The sequence below is a fragment of the Lactuca serriola genome, chromosome 6, assembly GCF_051521515.1.
Source record: "Lactuca serriola cultivar US96UC23 chromosome 6, Lser_US96UC23_V15, whole genome shotgun sequence".
Classification (NCBI taxonomy): Eukaryota; Viridiplantae; Streptophyta; class Magnoliopsida; order Asterales; family Asteraceae; genus Lactuca; species Lactuca serriola.
In genome coordinates this window covers 152,659,351-152,681,810 of record NC_136413.1, presented here as the reverse complement: position 1 = coordinate 152,681,810, position 22,460 = coordinate 152,659,351, and the positions used below count along the sequence as shown (strand labels likewise).

The following is a 22,460-nucleotide window of genomic DNA, read 5'->3' as shown; positions in this document are numbered from 1 at the left end:
TCACAAAGTAAGGACCATAGACAAACATAGTGATCATGCTTGGAGCATGGGACAACTATTGTTTTAATTCAAGTATTAAGTTGATTATTAGAAACATTATACAATGAATAATGTGTACTCAATGTGGTGATTAAATAAAAGGTGTTTTATTTATATTCATAAGTTCTGAGACCATATTGGGTTCGGTTATTCTTTTGTTTCACTTTGCATGTTTTGACTTCCCGAATAACTAGGTTATTCAAGACCATCCACAATCGATCATACATACTTTGGAAGTAGGCATTGAGGCAAGACTATCATGAATGGGTCTGTAGAGGTGTTTTAGTCATAGCACAAGTTTGCTACAATGTTCATGAGTGCTCCTGGAATAAGATTCGAGTATTGGATTCAACCCACGCTCATCTGAATTACTTCATGGATTTTATCACGAGTGATTGTGAGACGATAATATCTTATATTATTGAAACGGAGACATGTGAGTGGTAGTTGCGAGTCGGTTGCACATTGACATATGTAAACGCACCAGTAACTTGGTGTTATAAAACATATTGTTGTTTGTAATTTGATGAGTAAGTACAAGTGAGCATTTAGGTCAAAGTTTATCCGTTCCTTTTACCCCATGTGGATAAAAGCCATATATGTGGGCACCTCGATGAATTAGTGATGACACACCTAAGTGATTGGCCAAGCCTGGACTGATTTGATTTGTTCAATTAGTCGGTCGTTATAAATCGGAAAACGGGAAACAACAGATGGATAGAGAGAATGATTATAATCCATTTTTCAGTCCATATGATATCTAGAATGGAGGAATATATGATCCCTTATCTAATGCATGAGTCATTGACTAGATCAGAGTTCGACAACGGCTTTTTAAGAGCTACGATTGCTAGTCGGGTTGTAGAGATGTACTTGCAATAATAGTTGTTAGACTTATCTAAGTGGGAGACTGTTGGATTAGTTGTCTAAGGTCCCGTTTGATAGTTCCTGACTGAGCGAGTTGACTGGGAAATATCTGTATGGGTAAGAAATCCTGAATGAGTAAGAAACCATGCTGCTTGATTGTACATCTGACTTAATGTTCTGACTGATGAAAAATGACCATTTTACCCTTATACTCTATACAACAATGGATGAAGTTGTTGAAAAATTATAAAGATGTACTAAAGATAATCAAATTCAAATGCTCTACTCATTTAAAATATTTTTCTTCAATCTTCTTGCCTTATATCATTTATCAAGATAAACATTAAAAACAAAATAAATTCCGAAAAAACACAATTCTCATTTCAATATGACTCAATTATGATATAATAGCCATAGCCTATTTCTTGCTGGGGTTCTTCTTTGAAATCGAAGTCACATCCACCTGTGGTTTTGGATGCTTTTCAGCTTCACTTGGATCCAACTACTTGAGAGGATGTTTGTTAAAAAACGGCCAATTAGGAATTTTAATCAAAGTTGTCAAAATCACCCCCCAGCATACATTATCAACATCAGTTGAAATGAACCCACAACATACCCTGTTATAAATGTTGCAACTGCAAATACCACCGGTAATATCTGCATCAATTGCTCTGGTACCTTCTGTCCTTGCCAATCCATCTATTTACCCGAGGGTATTATCGGAATTAAAAAAAATATATAAGGTGTAACCGGAGTCAATCAGCTACCTTCAATAGTAAATAGATGGATTTAGGGCAAGGAGTAAGCAATTGCTCTGCTACCTTCAACAATAAATTCATTTTTATCAGTTTTGTACATGTAATTGAAATCAGAGTCAATCAGATACAAAGGAGTAAGCAAAAGGACAATCATAAGGTGAAATCGAACACAGTGAGCATTTAGGGCAAGGAGCTTTGATCGACTGGAGAAGAAAAGAACAACAGAAGCATACCTGATAGACGAGGAAAGAGCTTCGCCCGGTGATTGGAAGAGGAAGAAATAGGTCGATGTTGCTTGCTAGAGAAGAGGAATTGCTGAAAGGGGAGAAGAAAGGGCACCGATGGAAACTTTTCTCCTCTTCTCAGTCAGCTGATTTCCAACTTCTTTCTCAATCAGCTATAGATTTTTGAATCAGACACGCATAAAGTGTTAATCAAACACAAATAGCTGAGCGAGTCAGCCAAAATGTTCTGAGCCGAATCAGTCAGACCAATATCAAACACAGCCTAAGCCTATAACTATAATTGGTATGTACTTGACCCGAGAGTAGCATGGTCCATTTGGGTTGCATGGCACCAGAATAATTTGTAAGAATGCAATTTTGAGGAGAGGATATTCATAATTTATTAATATATTATAAGTTCTAATATATTAATATGAAATCATATTATTTTATTAGTATTGATCAAGAATTAAGTTGGAATTAATTTTGTGATCAAAAGAGACTAATTAAATATAAGGGGTTGATTTGGTAAAATCATTCATTCGTATGGTGTGGGCCAATGATCCATGATTCCTTAGGTTGGGCTAAACCCATGTGACAACACATGGATGATCCATGGAGGTTTAAACCCATGGAGCCTAAGGAATATGGAAGGTTATGCACGTTAGGGTTTACATGATAACCCTAGTTTTGCCACACTATATAAGAAACCCATTAGCTCCTAAAATTGGCACCCTAGTGTTCTTGGAAGCGTCATAGCTAATTTTTGAGTTCAAGTATTCTCTCCCAAGTCCTCCATTGTTGGTGGTGTTGTGTGATTCCATTTGAGGTGCAACACTTGGGGCACTAAGTTCTTAAAGGCCAAACTCGAGAAAAACTGCAAGCTACAACAAAGAGGTAATTCTATAACTCATTTTATGTTGCTTATGTCAATTGCATGCTACTTGTAGGCTTAATGATTTGGAAACAATATTGCATGTATAATTAGAAAAAACATATATCCAAAGAATTTAGGGTTGTATGTGCACCATAGGATGTTGTATTATACCAAAATCCATCACTCTCCATCCTTCATTTTGGTCGTGATCATGGAGGCAATGATCTCATACCTCTCTTTCCGAGCACTCTGATGGTACCTTTCCATCAAGTCCTGGCGCATTTCATAATGCCAAAAGTCCTCATATTCCTTTTGGAGCTCAGCAGTCATGGTAGCGATCATTATACACGACACTTTGGTCGCGTGCCTCTCATGAGTTTTGTAATCAGCAATCTGTTCGGGAGTAGCAGTGGACTCATCAATCTCCTTAAGCTCTTTATCAAGGACATATTCTTTTTCCACATAACGAATTGCCATTTTTATGTTTCGAATCCAATCATTGAATTTCGATCTATTGAAGATGACCCTCCCATATAAGTTCATGAAGGAGAAAGAGCCGGAAAGAATTGGGTTGGAAGCATTGTTTGAAGTAGACATTTGAAAAGAGGAACAAAATTTAGATAAGATAAGGATCCTTAATATAAAACCCAAAATGAAATATTAAAGCTAGGACCCAACACAATATTCTACAATTCGGAAGAAGGATGCCGTAATCCAATTGTAAAACATTTGAAGGTAGGTAAATGACGATTTACCAATTTCCACCATGAAAAACGAAATTGAAGATTTAGGTTTTAAATGAATTGAAATTCCTAGATTCTTTTGAGATTCATTGAACTTTTTAATGGCATGTTTAAATCACGATTATGCCCTTGAAGTTTGTGACTGGGATACCGAGGATCACAAACAAGGTGTGAATAACCATGCAAATTAGCTTGGTACTCTTGATGTTACAAATCACCCAATCAATGTGTCGGTTAACAACAAAAGCTCCATTGATCTATGATTAACATCAAGCCACCCTTTTCCACACATTGTCAGTCCCAAATTAGTGTGTCGGTTAACCACACACGCTCCACTAACGACTTAACAAGGTGCAAAGTGCAATTTCATGGAATAGCACCAACTCCACATTTTTCCTAAAGTAACTAAGATTTTGGGAATTTATAAAACATTTAGTTACTTCGTATTTCATTATACTTATAATGGAAGGTTGTGTCCTATCCTACCCGTTCGACTAACGACCCTCCACTAGTCAAGGAAGCGGTGGGTGAGAGTTTATAAAAGTTAACTTACTTTAATAATTTTCATTATACTTATTAATGAGAATTTGTGTCCTATTCGTAACTAGGATTGGGAGTTTATAAAAGTTTACTTACTTTAATAATTTTCGTTATACTTATTAATGAGAATTTGTGTTCTATCCGTAACGACCCTCCACCAGTCAAGGAAGCGGTGGGTGAGAGTGGACACCCATTAAACCATTTTCACATTATGCCCCCTTATAGATCGGCTTTGTGAATGAGGTCTACTAACGATAAGACTGGCTTGTCTTATACATATATATATATATATATATATATATATATATATATATATATATATATAAGTATTAATCTTTAATATTATAATAGTATAAGGGTTAAATTTTAAACTTTTAAAATTCTAGGGTTTGGAATTAAAGTTTCATTAACGTAACTTTTCAAGTTCCAAAACTTGAGGGAAAGTTTTGTAACTTGTCAAAACTTTTGAAATTAATAACTTATGGATTTTAAAGTTGCATAAATGAGACCTTTCCAATTCCATAACTTGAGGACATGTTATGAATTTTACATGACCTTTGGTATTTCATAACTTATGAAAATTAATGTTTCATGAATGATGTGACTTTTCACATTCCATAACTTGAGGACAAGTTATGGAACTCTTCTAGAAACACTTTTAGATCAAATTAACTAATCCAATTATCATATGATGATTATTTACCAATTTGACCTAATTTAATTCATATTACATGATAACTTCAAATTATACAAATAACTAGTATTACATAAAAAAAACAAGTAGTTATCTTAGAATTTTATAAACATCATGTTATTGGATGGGGACTAGCATTACCATATCATTAAAATCAAATTTTATGAACAAAACAATTTGTGGTAATGTTCCTAATCCAAAACAGGCCAAAAACTCAAAAATTCTGCTCACAGACAGACCAACTCGTCGAGTGCACTTATGATCTCGACGAGTTCATCATCTTAAGATACCTACTCGTCGAGTTCATATATGGACTCGTCGAGTAGGCTTGGCAGAATCCAGTTTTGCAGTTTTTTCAGCTTTAAAAAATACACAGTTTCATCAATACAATAGAAAACACCCTAGGCTCTGATACCACTGTTGGGTTTTATGTACTCTAACATTCCTTTGGTGCACATACAACCCTAATGCTTTGGATCTAAGTTTTCTCTAATTATACATACAACATTGGTTCCAAAGCATGAAGCCTAAACTAGCATACAAAAATTTGCATATGAATCATAAAACAAGTTGTAGAGTTACCTCTTGATGTTGTTGATGTTGCTAGAAAGAATTTGGCCTTGTGAGAACTTAGCACCCCAAGTGTTGTGCCTCAAACAAGTCACAAACACCAAGTAACAATTAGATGGATATGAGAGAGGCTAAAGAGACACTAAAACCGATTTCTCTCTTGGAATGAAAGTAGTGGTCAATTTTAGGGCTTAGCACAACATATATATATATATATATATATATATATATATATATATATATATATATATATATATGTTGGATTAGTGTCTAAGTCCATAACTATTTTGGTATGTACTTGACCCGATAGTGCATGGTCCTTTTGGGTTGCCGTCACCAAAGCAACTTGATTGGAGAAATAACTAGAGAGAGAGGTTATTATGATTTATTAATATGTTATAAGAATAATATATTAAAGGAGAAATCATATTTGTTTAATTAATATTGGTCAATAATTAATTAAGAATTAATTTTGTGATCAAGTGTAATTAATTAAACGAGAGGGGCTGAATTGTAATTATGTGATAGTTGCAAAATAGGGCAATGGTTATCCTTGTTAAAGGATGGACGAATTCAAGGATAAGGATATCCTTAAAATCGTCCAAGGTCCAAGAGATAGGGGTTTTCAAGGCTTATCTTATGGTTGCTTGATGGGCAAGTAACTAGATAAGGATAAGGACTGAAACCCTAATCCCAACCCTATATAAAGACCCCTAAGGCCTTAGGATTTCGTGCATTTGATCCCTAGAGCATCTAAGGACGAATTTCTACCTCTCTCCTCTCTCTTTATACCTTCTCCACTTGCTTATGGTGTTTGTGAACCATTAGAGGAGTGACACTTGTGACTCTAAGCCTTCCAAAGTCAATACAAGGAGAATTGGGATTGTTATTGCTACATAACAATCAAGGTAATATTATAAACCTATTCTTATGTTAATATGATTACTTATATGCTAGAATTAGGGTTTTATTATGTGTTCATAATGTTGTGTATCTAATAGTGAAAAACATAGATCCAATGCTAGGGTTGCATGTACACATAGGATTGTTTGTATAAAACCCATCAGTGGTATCAGAGCCTTTGGTTAACTTGCTTTCAATTAGTTTATTCAATTGTATCAACTTGACATATTAGGGTTTATGGCCAATAAACCCTAGGTGGCTAGGATTTTCGAGATTAGGGTTTGCAAACCCTAATTTGCAAGAGTTTGAATAAGATCTTCAAATCCTTTCCTTAAACCCTTAAATTTCGAAATCTAGGGTTTGTTTTAATCCCTTGATTTTTGAAATTTGGCCTCCTCCCCAAGATAAGATCCTAAATTTTAGGGATTTGGATTATCCCATATCTTGTAATTATCCTCTAATTGTTTTATATGGTAATTATAGATTTTGCATTATCCTATCCATATTTTCGATTTCTAAAGAGATAATTAAGCGATTAGGATATCTTAAATGTATAAATGGTAATTATCCTCATGATTTAGATAATCCCTTATGATTTAATAATTAAATTAATAGTCTAATTCAAGATAATTATTAAATCAAGAGTTTTAATATTTAAAATTTTAATTTACATGTCATAAATTCGAAAATTTTTAAGAGAAATTAAAACTAAATTGTTTTGAAATGTTTCAAAACTTGCCCTCGAGTTTTGGAATTTAAAAGTTGATTAAAAAGGTTTAATTAGGAGTGTTAAATTCTAAAACTCTAGTATCGTTTTGAAAAGTTCAAATCACACCCTTATGGTTTTATTAATTAATTAAGGTGTATAATTAAAGGAAGTTTAATGAATCCATAAAAGGTTTGGTTTACAATTTAATTGAATTAAAAGTATAATTGTTAAATTAGACCGCCTAATATTTTAAAAGTGTAAATACACCCTATACTATATCTAACATTAAAAGCCTAACATTATATATATGTATGAGTAAAAAGTCAGTCTTACCGTTAGTAGGCCTCATTCACGAAACTGGTCTATAAGGGGTGTTTAAGGAAATTGCCTATAAAATGGCGATTGAATGGGTATCCACTCTTACTCACCGCACTCTTGAATAGTGGAGGGTCGTTAGCCGAACGGGTAGGATAGGACGAAACCTTCCATTATAAGTATAATGAATTACTAAAGTAACTAAATGTTTTCATAAAATTCCCAATCTTAGTTACTTAGGCAAAAGTGAATTGATGCAATTCCATGAAATTACACTTTGTGCCCTTGCAAAGATGTTAGTGGAGCGTGCGTGGTTTACCGGCACACTAAATGGTTCTAAGCAAAGGTAGCAAAGGGTGACTCAATGTTTGTCATAGTTCGGTGGAGCGTGTGTGGTTTACCGGCACATCGAATAGGTGATTGTAACATGTGAGGGCACCATGTAAGTTTGCATGGTTATTCACACCCGCTTTGTGATCCTCGGCATCCCAGTCACAAACAAGAGGGGCATATCGAGATTTAAACATGCCATTGAAATTTCAATGAATCTCAAAGGATCTAGGAGTTTTCATAGATTTAAAACTTAAATTTCTTTTTCGTTTTTCGTGGTGGAAATTAGTGAATCGTCATTCACTTATCTTCAAATATTCTGCAATTAGGGTTACGGCATCCCTCTCCCGAGTTGTAGAATATTGTGTTGGGTCCTAGCCTTAGTATCTCATTTCGGTGATTTGCTAAGGACTCAATCAATCAACTAACTTGAATTCGTTTTCTCCCGTATTGTAGATGTCAAAGTTTGACAACTATGGTCTTCTCAAATCCCGTGGAACAAGCATTCCACATGAAGATGATATTCCACGATTTGATCGAGGAACAAGAGATCATACTTCACTTCCTCCTCCTCCTCCAATTATTCTCCCTAACCCACAAGTTCGAAGGCTTGAAAAGTTCAAGATCACTCAAGCCCTTTTGGCAAGTAAACATAAAGAAGGAAAGTCAGTGTGTGCACACGTCCTAGGGATAAAGTCACACATTGATAGGTTAAGAATGTTGGGATCCGTTGTCTGTGAGGAAATGGCTGTTGATTGGGTTCTTCAGTCACTTCCTAACTCATATAGTGAGTTCATAAGAGAGTACTATATGATGAACCGTGACGTGACCCTTATAGATCTCACCTATATGCTTATTGTTGCTGAATCAGCAATGGTTTGGCGCAATAGAAAAGCAAAGTTGATTGGTGAATCTGTCTTCAAGACCTCTATGGATGTAGACAATGGCGACGAAAGACATGAAATGATCGAACAGTTTGATCATAAGAGAAAGGCGATGTCTGAAGTAGTTCCATGTGCTGTTCCAAAAGAGTCAATTTGTTTTTATTGCCAAGTGAGGGGGCATTGGAGACGAAACTGCCCCATTTACCTAAGAGATCTAAGAGATGGGAGAGTCGAAACGTATGGCTCTAATATAGGTAAAATCCACTAACTAACTCTTTTAAGGTTATATTGTAGATTCTTAATACATAATGTGATAAGATTACAATTGATGTTTTGAAAGATCGAAGAAAAGAAAGAAAGCTTAAGGGAAGAAGTGAGCAGAATCTAATCGTGAAGGAATGGATTTCGATCGCATTTCTCGAAGATTAGATTCTTGAGCTACTACTTAGAGTTAGAATTAGATTGCTAAGAAAGATGTATTAGCATAGTTTTTCAATGAATTTCATTGTAAGGACGAAATTTTTCCGCAATAAAATAAATTTTGATTTTATATTATTCATTCATCCTTGCAATGGCGTGTATGAAAAATTGGTGTTTGAATGTTTCTATTATTAGCAATAATGGATTTGGTTCTTATTTATGTTATTTATGGAAAGTTGATAAGTTACCAAATAGGGAGAGTTTCTCATCGCCCAAGTTTCAATTGGACAGAAACTTGGAATCATGCAACTTGGTTGCATGATGAATGAGAAATTTCATATTTGGAAATTAGACCGATTCATTGACAAAGTGTCAAGTGAAGGACTAGGAGATCGAGTACACAAAGTTATGTGTTGATCAAGTCCACTATAAGAGTAACAAAGATATTCGTCATGATTTACTAAAGGTTTAGTAAATGTGATTATACTTACAAGATTAAGTGTAATTCTAGATTGATTGAAAAAGGTTTAAATCAATAGAAGAACGAATAAGAAGAATCAAGTAGGTAGAAAGATAAAAGTTTCTCCATTCTAAGAAGAAGGGAGAGTACCTTTTATGATTTATGATAGGTCTTAATGATTAAGAACCATATCTCAATTGATCCTCTAAGTAAATATTAGCACAATTGTATGTTTAAGAAGAGGAATCAAGGATTGAAGAAATGGTTAAATCAAGAAGTCAATCAAACTTCATTCCAATAACAAGTCTTAAAGTTAAGATTGTGACAATGAGTGACAAGTATTAAGAAGGTTTATAACATTCATCAAATGTGGAAAGTTGTGACGTCTTGGATAAGACAAAGACCAACTAGGTCCAATTTATGAAGTATTTTGATAAAAGCTACACTAACTCTTGAATATTTGTTTGTCAAGAAATGGTTATTGCCAAAAGAATCTTATATGTCAAGGAGTGAGTGGGAGTTTTAATGGTCTTGAAAAGTTTCAAGAACAAATCAAATAAACCTTACCAATCATCACTAGCACACGAGTTGTGGTTTACAACCTATCGTGTTGACATTTTTTATTTCTATGCTGTTCCAATTGAATTAATTATGCATATGAGTTCTATGAGTTCTCATTTGAACGCATAAAAGTCAAGGCACCTTAATCGATGAAAGGTACATTGATAGGAAAGGGTGAGCTGCTTAACTACTTGGAAGACATGGTGGGCAGCTGTGCTACCATAAGGCAAGAAATCAAGATTAAGAAATTTCGATCCATATGAGTTTGAATTTGTCGTAAACTTTGGTTTTAACAAATTCACATGAATAGGAACACATACACCGTTTAAATCTAAGTGTCATAAGGTTTCCTCCTTCATGAAAATGATTGTGAAGAAATGCTTTCACTAAGAAAGATTTTAAGAAGATAGTGATTGTAAAATTGCATTCTCAAATTCGATCATGGTTACGGTATCCCTTTCCATGATTTGAGTTGTGAGGTTTGGCAGTTAGTCTTAATTGTTTAGACACACAAATGAACTATCTAAGGCAAAGGTGTATAAGTTCAAGAAGCCTTGATAAAGGATTATCAAAGCATTAAGTATTAAAAACATGAACTTAAGAAATTCAATAGGTATTGTTTTTCTGAAAGTTAAGATGTTTATGAATACATGTCGAAGCTAGTGGGAGCATAAGTGTTATGTTTTATAATAATCATCATGATAGTGGGAGCATAAATGTTATGATTGTATGATTATTAAGGAAAGTATTGCAAGTTGGCAATATTAATTATAGAAAACAAGAGTCATTCTTTGCAAAGTTGTAAGGATGGAATAGTTGTTTTGCTATAATTAAGGGAGAGAATATTATGCTTAATTTCAAATCTAAAGGTTTAGGTTGAGAAATGTTAATAAATTTAGTCAAGGTTACATAGTGTGTTCTTAAAATTTCGATTATGATTACGGCATTCCTCTTCACAATTCGAATTTTGAGAACATAGCAAATAAAACATTATGCGTCGTGTCCCATACGCTTCGGGTATAGGATCGATTGCAAATGCTTTAATGTTTGACCATTCTAAAATTTTCCAAATGTCTAGCGCATTTAGAGGGAAAAAGGACTAGAATCGGTTTTGACTAAAATAATTAAACAACTATCAAAGGACAATCGAAAGTTCGACGAAGATTGGTCGCTTGTGAGTAGTTGGAAGTATAGTATTGGAAAATATGGAAATGTTTCCATATTGGATGGACCATATCGACATTATTATGAATAGACAAGATTCTATTAAGAATAAGTTGTCATATGGAAAATATGGAAATGTATCCATATTGGGAATTGAATATTGAAAATCTATGTCTAGATTAGAAACTTTTATGCAAAAGGATGTTCAAAGGAATGTACTTTGAGTGAGAGACATCATATCTAAGGAATTGTCTTGTAACAATCTCTGTTAGAAAACTTTGTAATATCATTGGCAATAGACTTTGTGACTTTGGTGCAGTGATATTACGAAAGGATCATTGCATAAAGTGTTAGAATATAGCATATTCTATAAGTAGAAAGAATTTGGTATTCTTACACTTATGAAAAAGGATTTGGAGTTGTGAAATGAGAATGATTAGAAATGTGCTCAATTTGTCTATTTCACAAAGTAAGAACCATAGGTAAACATTGTGTGCATGCTAGGAGCATGGGACAAGTGTTGTAATTCAAGTAAGAAGTTGATTAACCGAAACGACAAATAATGAGTAATCAATATGGTGATAAATAAAAGGTGTTTTATTTATGCTCAAAGGATTGAGGCCCTATGGGATTAGTATTATTCTTGTGTTTTACATTTGCATGTTTTGACTTCCAGAATAATTGAGTTTATTAAGAATAATCGAATTATTCAAACGGGCCACAGTCGTTTATATGTTGGAAGTAGATATGAATGAAGACTGTCGTGAATTGGTGTGTGGATTGTCTGAAAGAGTATTAGACATAAGCAAATGTTTGCTGCAACGTTCATGAGTGCTTATGAATATGATTTGAGCATTGGATTAAACCCACGCTCACTTGGATCAGTCCATGGATTGTATCACGAGTGATTGGTGAGACGATAACATCTTATATTCTTGAAACCAAGATGTGTGAGTTGTATCTTGCGAATCGGTTGCACATTGATAATATGTAAAGGCACTAGTAACTTGGTGTTATAAAACATATTATTGTGTGTGATTCGGTGAGTGAGTGCAAGCAAGCATTGTATCAAAGTTTATCCGTTCCTTTTATCCAAAGAAGGATAAAAGCGATATCTTTGGGCCCCTCGATGATTTAGTGATGACAAACGTAAATGCTCAGCCGGGCTAGGGCTAATTTGATTTGTTCAATTAGTCAGTCGTCATAAATCGGGAATCCAGATATAGTACAAAGAGAATGATTTGAAATCATATCTCATATGATATCTAGAATGGAGGAATATATGATCCCTTATCTAAGGACACGCGTATCTGATAGGATCAGAGTTGACGGCGGTTTTGGAAAGCTACGATTGCAGATCAGGATCTGAAGTCATACTCAGAATAGTTGTTAGACTTATCCAAGTGGGAGACTATTAGAGTAGTGTCTAAGTCCATAACTATTTTGGTATGTACTTGACCCGATGGTGCATGGTCCTTTTGGGTTGCCGTCACCAAAGCAACTTGATTGGAGAAATAACTAGAGAGAGAGGTTATTATGATTTATTAATATGTTATAAGAATAATATATTAAAGGAGAAATCATATTTGTTTAATTAATATTGGTCAATAATTAATTAAGAATTAATTTTGTGATCAAGTGTAATTAATTAAACGAGAGGGGCTGAATTGTAATTATGTAATAGTTGCAAAATAGGGCAATGGTTATCCTTGTTAAAGGATGGACGAATTCAAGGATAAGGATATCCTTAAAATCTTCCAAGGTCCAAGAGATAGGGGTTTTCAAGGCTTATCTTATGGTTGCTTGATGGGCAAGTAACTAGATAAGGATAAGGACTGAAACCCTAATCCCAACCCTATATAAAGACCCCTAAGGCCTTAGGATTTCGTGCATTTGATCCCTAGAGCATCTAAGGACGAATTTCTACCTCTCTCCTCTCTCTTTATACCTTCTCCACTTGCTTATGGTGTTTGTGAACCATTAGAGGAGTGACACTTGTGACTCTAAGCCTTCCAAAGTCAATACAAGGAGAATTGGGATTGTTATTGCTACATAACAATCAAGGTAATATTATAAACCTATTCTTATGTTAATATGATTACTTATATGCTAGAATTAGGGTTTTATTATGTGTTCATAATGTTGTGTATCTAATAGTGAAAAACATAGATCCAATGCTAGGGTTGCATGTACACATAGGATTGTTTGTATAAAACCCATCAATATATATATATATATATATATATATATATATACATACATATATATATATATATATATATATATATATATATATATACATTAGCACATGATCCATCCATTTGATTTAGATAAATGCTACACATATTAATCCATAAGCCCAATAACAACCTAACCATGGATCATTAGCCCAACTCATATGTATCAATTTAATTAGTCTCTTTTGATCATTAAATTAATTCTAAATTTAATTATTGATCAATACTAATTAAATAATATGATTTCTTAATTAAAACTATACTTATAATATATTAATAAATCATAATAACCTCTAACTCAAATATCCATCTATCAAATTGTTCTGGTGAAGGCAACCTGAAATGGACAATGCTACTATCGGGTCAAGTACATACTAATTATAGTTGTGGGCTTAGATACCTAATCCAACAGCTTTTGGGTCAAAGGCACCAAGGCCAACCACTTTGGATTGTTGTCCTGGTTTATCGCATACTTGTATGTTGTAGTCATCTGTTAGATCTGTATGACTGTCTGTATATGCTAGCTAGGGTTTGATATGGTATATGTTGATATGTGATGGTATGTTGGGTTGAGTCGGTCCTGATATGTGCTCAAGGTCGAGAGACCCAGGGCGTCTCGGATAGACTGCAGGCGAGAGGGGCGTACCAATTAGGCCGAAGGCCCGAAGAACATTTCAGATAGGCTGAAGGCCCGGTTAGGTGTAACAGTCATGCTAAAGGTTCTGTGAGTGTACCAAATAGATTGTATGTTGATAGGTCATTTCATTCAGACTGAAGGCTCTATATGCATGTTGTTTGTTGTTATTATTATGATTATGTTTTGTGTTGGTACTTTGGGGGAAACTCACTATGCGTTGGCTTACAGTTTTGGGTTATGTTTCATGTGCTTCAGAGGATCGCAGGAAGGCGAAGGCGTGACCGTACACATCCTCATGTCATGGACTTATGATTTTGAGAAACTATGATATTGATCATGTTTTGAAAACTATATTGTTAATAATTTATGATCTCGGTATGGTTTTTAAAAAAGTTTAAAATTTTCATGATTTTTATGGATGTTACAAGTTGGTATCAGAGCCTTGGTTTGAGTGAATTGGAGGAACATTTGTGTGAATCCAGTCTCAAACTAAGGAAAAAGTTTTTAAAATAATTTTCAAATGATTTTCAAAATAATCAACGAGGATGTGATGTGTACGATCAATCAGAGCCAGTATGTAGACCCCAAAATACCACACAATTAATTGTGATTATGTTTAGATATGTTAGAACTGCATGTTAGTAATATGATGGGGATCTTCAAGAACTATATGATAAACTTGCCTGATATATGATGCCTTATCTCTTATAGAATACTTGATTGATTGTTGTATGACTCTTTCACATGTGAACTGACTATTGAATGGATATGCTAAGTCACATGCTACATGGGTTAAGTAATCTTAGGATAAGGGATTTGTTCCTGCTGCATAGCTCTTGTCTGAGTTCAACCGTTGTAGGATTGAATGTTTTAGTATACGATTATTTAAGTTGTGTGGCATGTGATTCTATACATGCGATAGTTATCTGGCACCAAGAGCGGGTCGTGTGGCAGTTAGTGGTAGGGTGAGTTGTGTGGGGTCATCCGGCCAGTTGCGTTATGTTAAGTGTTCCTCTAGGAAGTGAGGATGGAGTGAATGTGTATGATAGGGTGTAGTGTGTTGTGTTGATACTCTGCGACAAATACGGTTAGGTATGGAAGGTAGTATGGGCCTGCACTACTGAAAGCACAGGACCCGTATGCGTGTCTGGGAAGTCACAACCCCTAGGGCTTTGTTGAGAGTTGGTTCCCCGGTATGTTAAGTGTTTGGTCTGATGTGTTCATGGTTTATTTTCACTATGGTGGTGACGAGGCGATTTTAGGCGGGATCTAGTTCAGGATTAGGATTGGGTAGCCAGGATACACCAGCAGTGACTGAGGACCGTATTAGGGAGATTATCCATGAGGAGGTTGTAGCTATTTTCTGGGGACAGATACCAGAGCTTTTAGGGTGTATGAAGCCCGTGATGATGGAGTTCTTTGATGACAGATACGCAACCATTGCTGAGAATGCTGTTGCTGCAGCCGTCGCGGCTGTAGGGGTTTGTACTAATCAGGGTTTCCAGTATCGGGACTTCGACAATACAAAGCCCCTGACTTTTGATAGATTAAAGGACCCGATCATAGCCATGAGGTGGCTATCTAATGTTAAGGGATGCTTTTTCACTTGCTATTTCCTAGGAAATTAGAGGGTTAGGTGCGCTCTAAACCTTCTGATATGCGGAGCGAAAGATTGGTGGAGACTTGTTACGGGGTCGTATTCTACTAAGCAGAGAGATGTTGTATTATGGGAGCAGTTCTCGGAGATGTTCTGTACCAAATATGTGCCAAGATTGGAGTGTGAGAGGTTGGCCCAAGAGTTTTGGACCTGAGGCAGGGGACTGAGTTGGTGACGGAGATCACCAGGATGTTAATAGAGTGGGCCATGTTTTGCCCTGAGTTTGCTTCTAAGTAGGCTCATATGACCAGTTACTTGAGCATTCTCAAGACGGATATCAGCTAGTTTTTTCCACCCAATGTTATGATACTTTGTTGGAGATGCAGGAGGCCGCCAAGCGGTGTGAGATTGAGATAGAGCTTCAGAGAAGGAAGCAGAGACCGGCTCCAGTGTAGTCGCATCCAGTGCCAAAGCGGTTCAAGTCCATTGATTCTAGATCTAGAGGGCAGAGGGGCCGCACTTGTGGGAAGTGCGACAAGGTTCATTAGGGCGCCTGTCGATCAGGGGGTGTGTGCCACAAATGTGGCAAGAAGGGGCATTATGCGAGAGATTTTTGCTAGCTGGCCCCAGATCTGTATACCATGATCTGTTATCATTGTGATCAGGTTAGCCATGTGAAGGTCAACTGTCCATTACGCGCCGTTACTTTGAGGATCACCGATGGGCACTAGGGGAGGGCAAAGCCCCCGAGGGCTCGAGGTTGCGCTTTTCAGCTCACTGCCGAGGAGGTTAGAGTAGCTCCAGATGTTGTCACTAGTATGTTTTCTTTTTTCATTCTGTTGATTATATTTATGTTATGCTTATATTTATGTTGTGATAGGTACGTTCCTAATGAACTCTTTGCTTGCGCTCGTGTTGTTTGACTCGAATGCGAGTTGGTCCTTTGTATCCCGATCGTTTAGTAGGGAGTTTGATATGCCTATTGGGGAGTTAGAGTGTCCGTTGCGAGTTTCTATCGCCAAAAAACACGGGGTTTCTGTGCCTGTGGTATTTCTGGGATGTGTGCTAGAGATCTTTAGGGTGCCTAACCCGATTGATTTGATTCTGATTCCCATGGGAGATGTTTTGTTGATAGTGAGTATGGACTGGCTTTGCCGGTTTGGTGCTAGGATTGATTGTTAGGGCCATCGATTAGTAGTTCGAACCCCAAGTGGGGGAGAACTGGTTATCTATGGAGAGGGCACCATGATGGGTTTAGGGTTTTGTTCAATAGGCCAGGGCTAGTCAATAAATTCAACATGGTTGTGTGGGTTACTTGGCTTATGTGGTGGATACACATGTTGGGGATCAGATTTTAGTTTCAGAGGTTGCGATTGTTAGGGAGTTTGCAGATGTGTTTTTGGAGGAGTTACGCGATGTTCCTCCAGAGAGGCAAGTCGAGTTCAGGATTGACCTTGTGCCAGGTGCGACCCCGATTTACAAGGCTCCATACTGCTTGGCACCTCCTGAGATGCAGGAGTTGTCATCTCAAATGCAGGAGCTTCTATGCAAGCAATTCATTAGGCCGAGCATTTCTTAGTGGGGAGCGCCAATATTGTTCGTCAAGAAAAAGGGTGGTTGACAACGAATGTGCATTGATTACCGGGAGTTGAACAAGTTAACGGTGCAGAATCATTATCCCCTTATGTGGATCGATGACCTCTTTGATCAGTTGTAGGGTGCATCTTGGTTCTCCGAGATAGATCTGAGGTTCGAGTATCATCAAGTTAGAGTGAGAGAGGATGACATGGAGAAGACTGCTTCTATACTCGTTATGGGCATTAGGATTTCTTGGTGATGTCATTTGGGCTCACTAACGTGTCTGTTGTGTTAACGGATTTGATGTATTGAGTATGCGTACCGATGCTCGATCGTTCCGTCATTGTGTTTATTGATGATATCTTGGTGTATTCCAAGACCAGAGAGTAGCATGAGGTGCATCTTCGTGAGCTTCTAGGGGTTTTGAGGAGAGAACGACTCTATGCTAAGTTCTCAAAGTGCGAGTTTTAGTTACGAGAGGTCTAGTTCCTTGGGCACCTCGTTAACCAGGATGAGATTTTGGTCGATCCGGCCAAGATCAAGGCTGTGATACAGTGGGAGGTTCCAAAATCTCCATCCGATATCAGGAGTTTCTTAGGTTTAGCAGAGTACTATCGGAGATTCATTTAGGATTTCTCCAAGACTACGATACCTCTCACTCGTTTAACGAGGAAGGGGTGGATATCTGATGGGGCTCAGAGTCGCAGTCAACATTTAGACGCTTCGGCAGGGGTTATGTGAGGCCCTAATGTTGATCCTCATAGAGGGAGTTGAGGATTTCGTGGTATTCTATGATGTTTCCATCACTTATTTGGAGGCAGTTGTCATGCAGAGGGTGCGGGTGATTGCTTATGCTTTACGGCAGCTAAAATCGCACGAGACGCTATATCCTACTAATGACCTAGGAGCCGGAGGCTAAGATGCGGGAGCATTATCCTGAGTTGTTCGCCGCAACCGACTTTAAGGACGAAGTCCAGATCAAGTGGGGGATAATTGTAACATCCCAGTGTTTAGGTACTTTTAAATTCAACCCTATAATCCTTTTATATCGAGTTTTGGTCCTTAAATGGAAGGAAGTGCCCATTGGAAGCCCTAGTGTCAAAATTGTAATTTTAGGGAAATGGGAGTACGTCATGCATACACTTAGCATACTACGCTGGGCGTACATCAATGTACACATGGCATACTCGCCATGTGTGGAAACCCTAAATTTTAGGGTTAAGCCCCTATATAATCATCCTTATAGCCTCATTTCCCTCACCTTTTTAGCCTCCACTCTCCTTGAGATGTTTTTGCAAACCCTAACCCTTGAGTGTGTGTTTTGAGCTTAAGTGTATGTTCTTGGTGTATTGAAGGAAGAAAGAGGATTCATTAAGGAGTATTGATGTGGAAGTAAGCTTGTAGATCTGATATCTTTGCCTGTTTGGGAAGCTCCAGAAGGTATAAAGCTTTGATCTTGACTTATATTTCCTTAAGATCTAGCCATGTAAAGTTTTATGAGTTTTTAGTCACTTTTCTTAGACTTAATGAGTAAAAGCTACTCTAAGACGAAAAGAGTTGTCCTTTCAGAAGATTTGAGGTGCATTAAGTCGTAAAAATGCTATCGTGGCTCATTTAGTGCTTGCATGCAAGATATTGAGGTCTTAAGTGGTTAAGACAAACTAGGGTTTTTGTTTTGGGACTTATTCAGGGATGCATGACCATAAAGTTGGAAACTTTATGGTTAGGAGCACCTTTTTAGACTTGGATATGGATTTGGACGTTTGGACATGTTGAATTAAGCACTTAATGGAGGTTGTGCATGTTCACTGCGTACGCTGGGTGTAGGTGGTCAACTGCCCATTTTTGGTCTAGGGTGGAGTACGCTGGGCGTACACAGCTGAGTTGACTTTTCATTGGTTGTTGAGTTTTGACCTAGTTTGACCTTAGGGCTATTTTGGGTATTTATTATGAACCCTAAGGTCGGGTCTTTCCTTTTCGAACCAAATACCAACTTGTAACATCCTGAAAAACAAGGGTAAAAATTTCATTTTTATTATAATTAAAACACTATTGTAACATTATCCAAACATTGCAAAACATTTCAAAATAAAAAAAACTATCAGAGTTCATTCCCAAAGATCACATATTGCAGAAAACACGGGTGTATGCGTTGGGATCAAGCCGGGTGCTTCCCTTTCAAACTGGAAGTACCTGAAACCATAAACCACAAACTGTAAGCACAAAGCTTAGTGATTTCCCTAAATACGACATACCAAACATATCAAACGATCCTTATATATCATACATAACCAGTCAATCAATAAAAGTGCTATGTGCCAACCATAGTCATGTCATTATGCCACGAGCCGCCTTGTGGTCTTCTTTCCAGGTCGGGGACCAAAACCTTGGATCGTACAAACAAGTGCCAAGATCCACCTCCTGATCTTCAATGAAAGCATCATAAGGACAACTAGCATACAATCTACAACTACTTAACTACTTATCTGCCAGAGTTAAAACCATGGTCCTGCATACAGTTTGCCAGGAGCCGCCTCCCGGTCTTTCATACAAAATGCCAGGAGTTACCCTCGGGTCTTCCTATAATACATATAGGGATGGCAAAAGAAACCGAACCCGATGGTGAAAACCGAAAACCGACATATTAGGGTTGGGTTTGGGTCGGTTTATCGGGGACGGGAACGGGTTTGGTATGCTTTTAGAAAATTTTTGCGGGTTTGGTTACGGGATGGTAAACAAAATACCTATCCCGATTACCCGAAACCAAAACCAAAACCGAAACCCATTATTTAAAACCGTTCATATGATTATATATATATATATATATATATATATATATATATTAATTTCCTTGAGTTATCTTCATTGTTGTGAAAGATTTAAAGATAATTTCTTGAGATAACTTTCTGTTTATTTGTAGTGCTAGTGTTTTGACATTTTTTTATTCATAGTACTTAGAGTAATAGTGATATTATGATTTATGAATGCTAGTGTCTTTATTGTTTTTTTGCCACTAATAACCACTTATGTATCAGAACAAATATGTCTGCTCTTAATGGTTTTGTGAATTATCAAAATTATTTTGGATATGAATTTATGATTGCATCACTACGTCTAATGGTTTTGTATTCTCATTACATCAAAGTTATTCTTAATTTGAATGTTAAACGGGGATCCCCGTTACCCCGTTGGGATACCCGCAGACCCGATAGTGTTTGGTAAACGTGTACCCATTGGGAATCAGGTCGGTGATGGGATCGATTTTCATATTCGGGGATGGAGACGGGATTACCAAAACCCGTCCCAAACCCGCCCCATTGCCATCCCTTTATACATAAACTAGATTGACCGATATTGGTGCCTTCGACCCATAGAACAGTGAGGAGACTCACATCGAATGCAGAAGCTCAATGAAATAAATCCTTAGCTGTTGCTCTGACGACTTCTTGAGCTATCAATACCAAAATAACACCCAATTAGCAATTTGGTTCCAAACTATGATACATAATCCATACTTGGGGTAAAATGACCATATTACCCCTGACCCAACATGAACCAAAACTGAGGCCGAAGCCCAAAATCAAAAGTCCTAAAACTATAAGATCCATAAGCCCACTAATGGCTCAATTTTCCAAATTGGGCCCAACCCATATGAACCTTATCCTAAAGCCCAATAATTCCATATCCACTAATAAATCTCATATGACCCAAAGGCCCAAACAACAAGTCTAAAACAAAACAACCCAAAATAAGCCCATAACCAAAAGCCGAGAATGCCCACTAATGAACCAAATGCGTTGCGTTCCCATATACAACACAGGGCATTCGTTGCTAGACCACAGATCAGGACCCCTTGCCGGAACGCGTTGCGTTCCCTAGATGAATGCACGATGCTCCCGACCATTGACCAAAAATCACACTAAACATATTAATACCTTAAGACCTCAATCCGAACTTCTAGATTTGATTTCAAGGGACTTCTTAAGTCATAAATTTTCCAACTTTATGACTTTGCATAACCGAATGGGACCCAAATCAAAACCCTAAGCCCAAACTTCATCAAATGACTACCAAATCATGCATGGAAGGTTTTATCAAGATCCAAAGTTTATGACTTCGTAACCTCTACAAGGACCAAATATGAAGCTCAAAGGAGCTGGAGTAACTTCTACTCACAAGAACCACCTCAAAGGGACCAAATTCATAAGAAAATACCACTTAGCCAAATCTACATGAAAGATTTGTCAAGGTTGAGACTTTATACCTCTGTAAGATTGATCTAGGTGCATAAAGCCTGCATCCAAAAGCTCCAAGAAAATCAATGACTCTTCAAGAAGTTCATTCTACCTCCTCAAGCACCAAAATACTCAAAAATCACTTTGAAGCTAAAGAATCACTTAAATGGTGGCTAAGGTCTCGTTCTTAGGGTTAGAGAGGACGGAGGCTGAAGGAAATGGAGGTTGGAGGTAAGTTAAGGTGTTTAAATAGGGTCCCAAATGCACACATGTCCAAACTCCCGTGTATGCCATGCATACCTCCCTTGCACGCAATGCGTACCCGTTTTGGCCCAACGCCCCTCTAACTTCAAATGATCATAACTTTTGCATCCCTTATCCGTTTTCAACGTTCTTTATATCCACGAAAAGGTAATGAGAAGCCCTACACTTCTATAAACTTTATTTAGTATGGAAACCAATTGAAATTAAATCCAAAATTCATAAAAGGCCCGAAGCTAGCCTTTACCGATACCCTTGGGATCCAAAACACAAACTGAATACCCGGATCATCCAAACTACATCATCCACCTCCAAATGAGCCAAAACTTAATTGTTCAAGGGTTCTAAGTTTGCTAATACCCACTCCTTGATCACCACCCCGCCTTGGGAAATGATTCAAAACAGGGCGTTACAATAAAGTAGGTCATCCAAACGAACGTCATTGAAGATATATCACATCATTGCATTATATTCATTTGAAACCATCATAACTCTTCATTTCCACCTAATTAATAACAACTGTTCAAAAGTTTTATAACTTATGATAAGTAATAGTACTAATGACACTGATTATATATATATATATATATATATATATATATATATATATATATAATATTGGTAGTTTTTATTGGTTGTGTTTTGAGAATTAGGGGTGGTTGGGTGGTAGATTAAAGGCTTCCAATAGCGAGATTGAACATGGATAAATCATAATGAAAGAATATGATGTCAATATGTATTTGAGAGACATACAATTATTTCAAGTTCTCTGTGAGAGCATTCTACAATTGTATTGATATTATTTTTATATTATTGGCAGAATTATGATGTTCACTTTTATTCATTGTCTATTTTCC

General features: G+C 36.8%; 1 pseudogene; it reads right to left on the bottom strand.

Annotated features, from left to right (window-relative positions):
* Window positions 1-1,324: 1,324 nt before the first annotated feature.
* LOC145058793 (signal peptidase complex subunit 1 pseudogene) lies at window positions 1,325-1,605 on the bottom strand (annotated as a pseudogene).
* Between the last annotated feature and the right edge of the window lie 20,855 nt (window positions 1,606-22,460).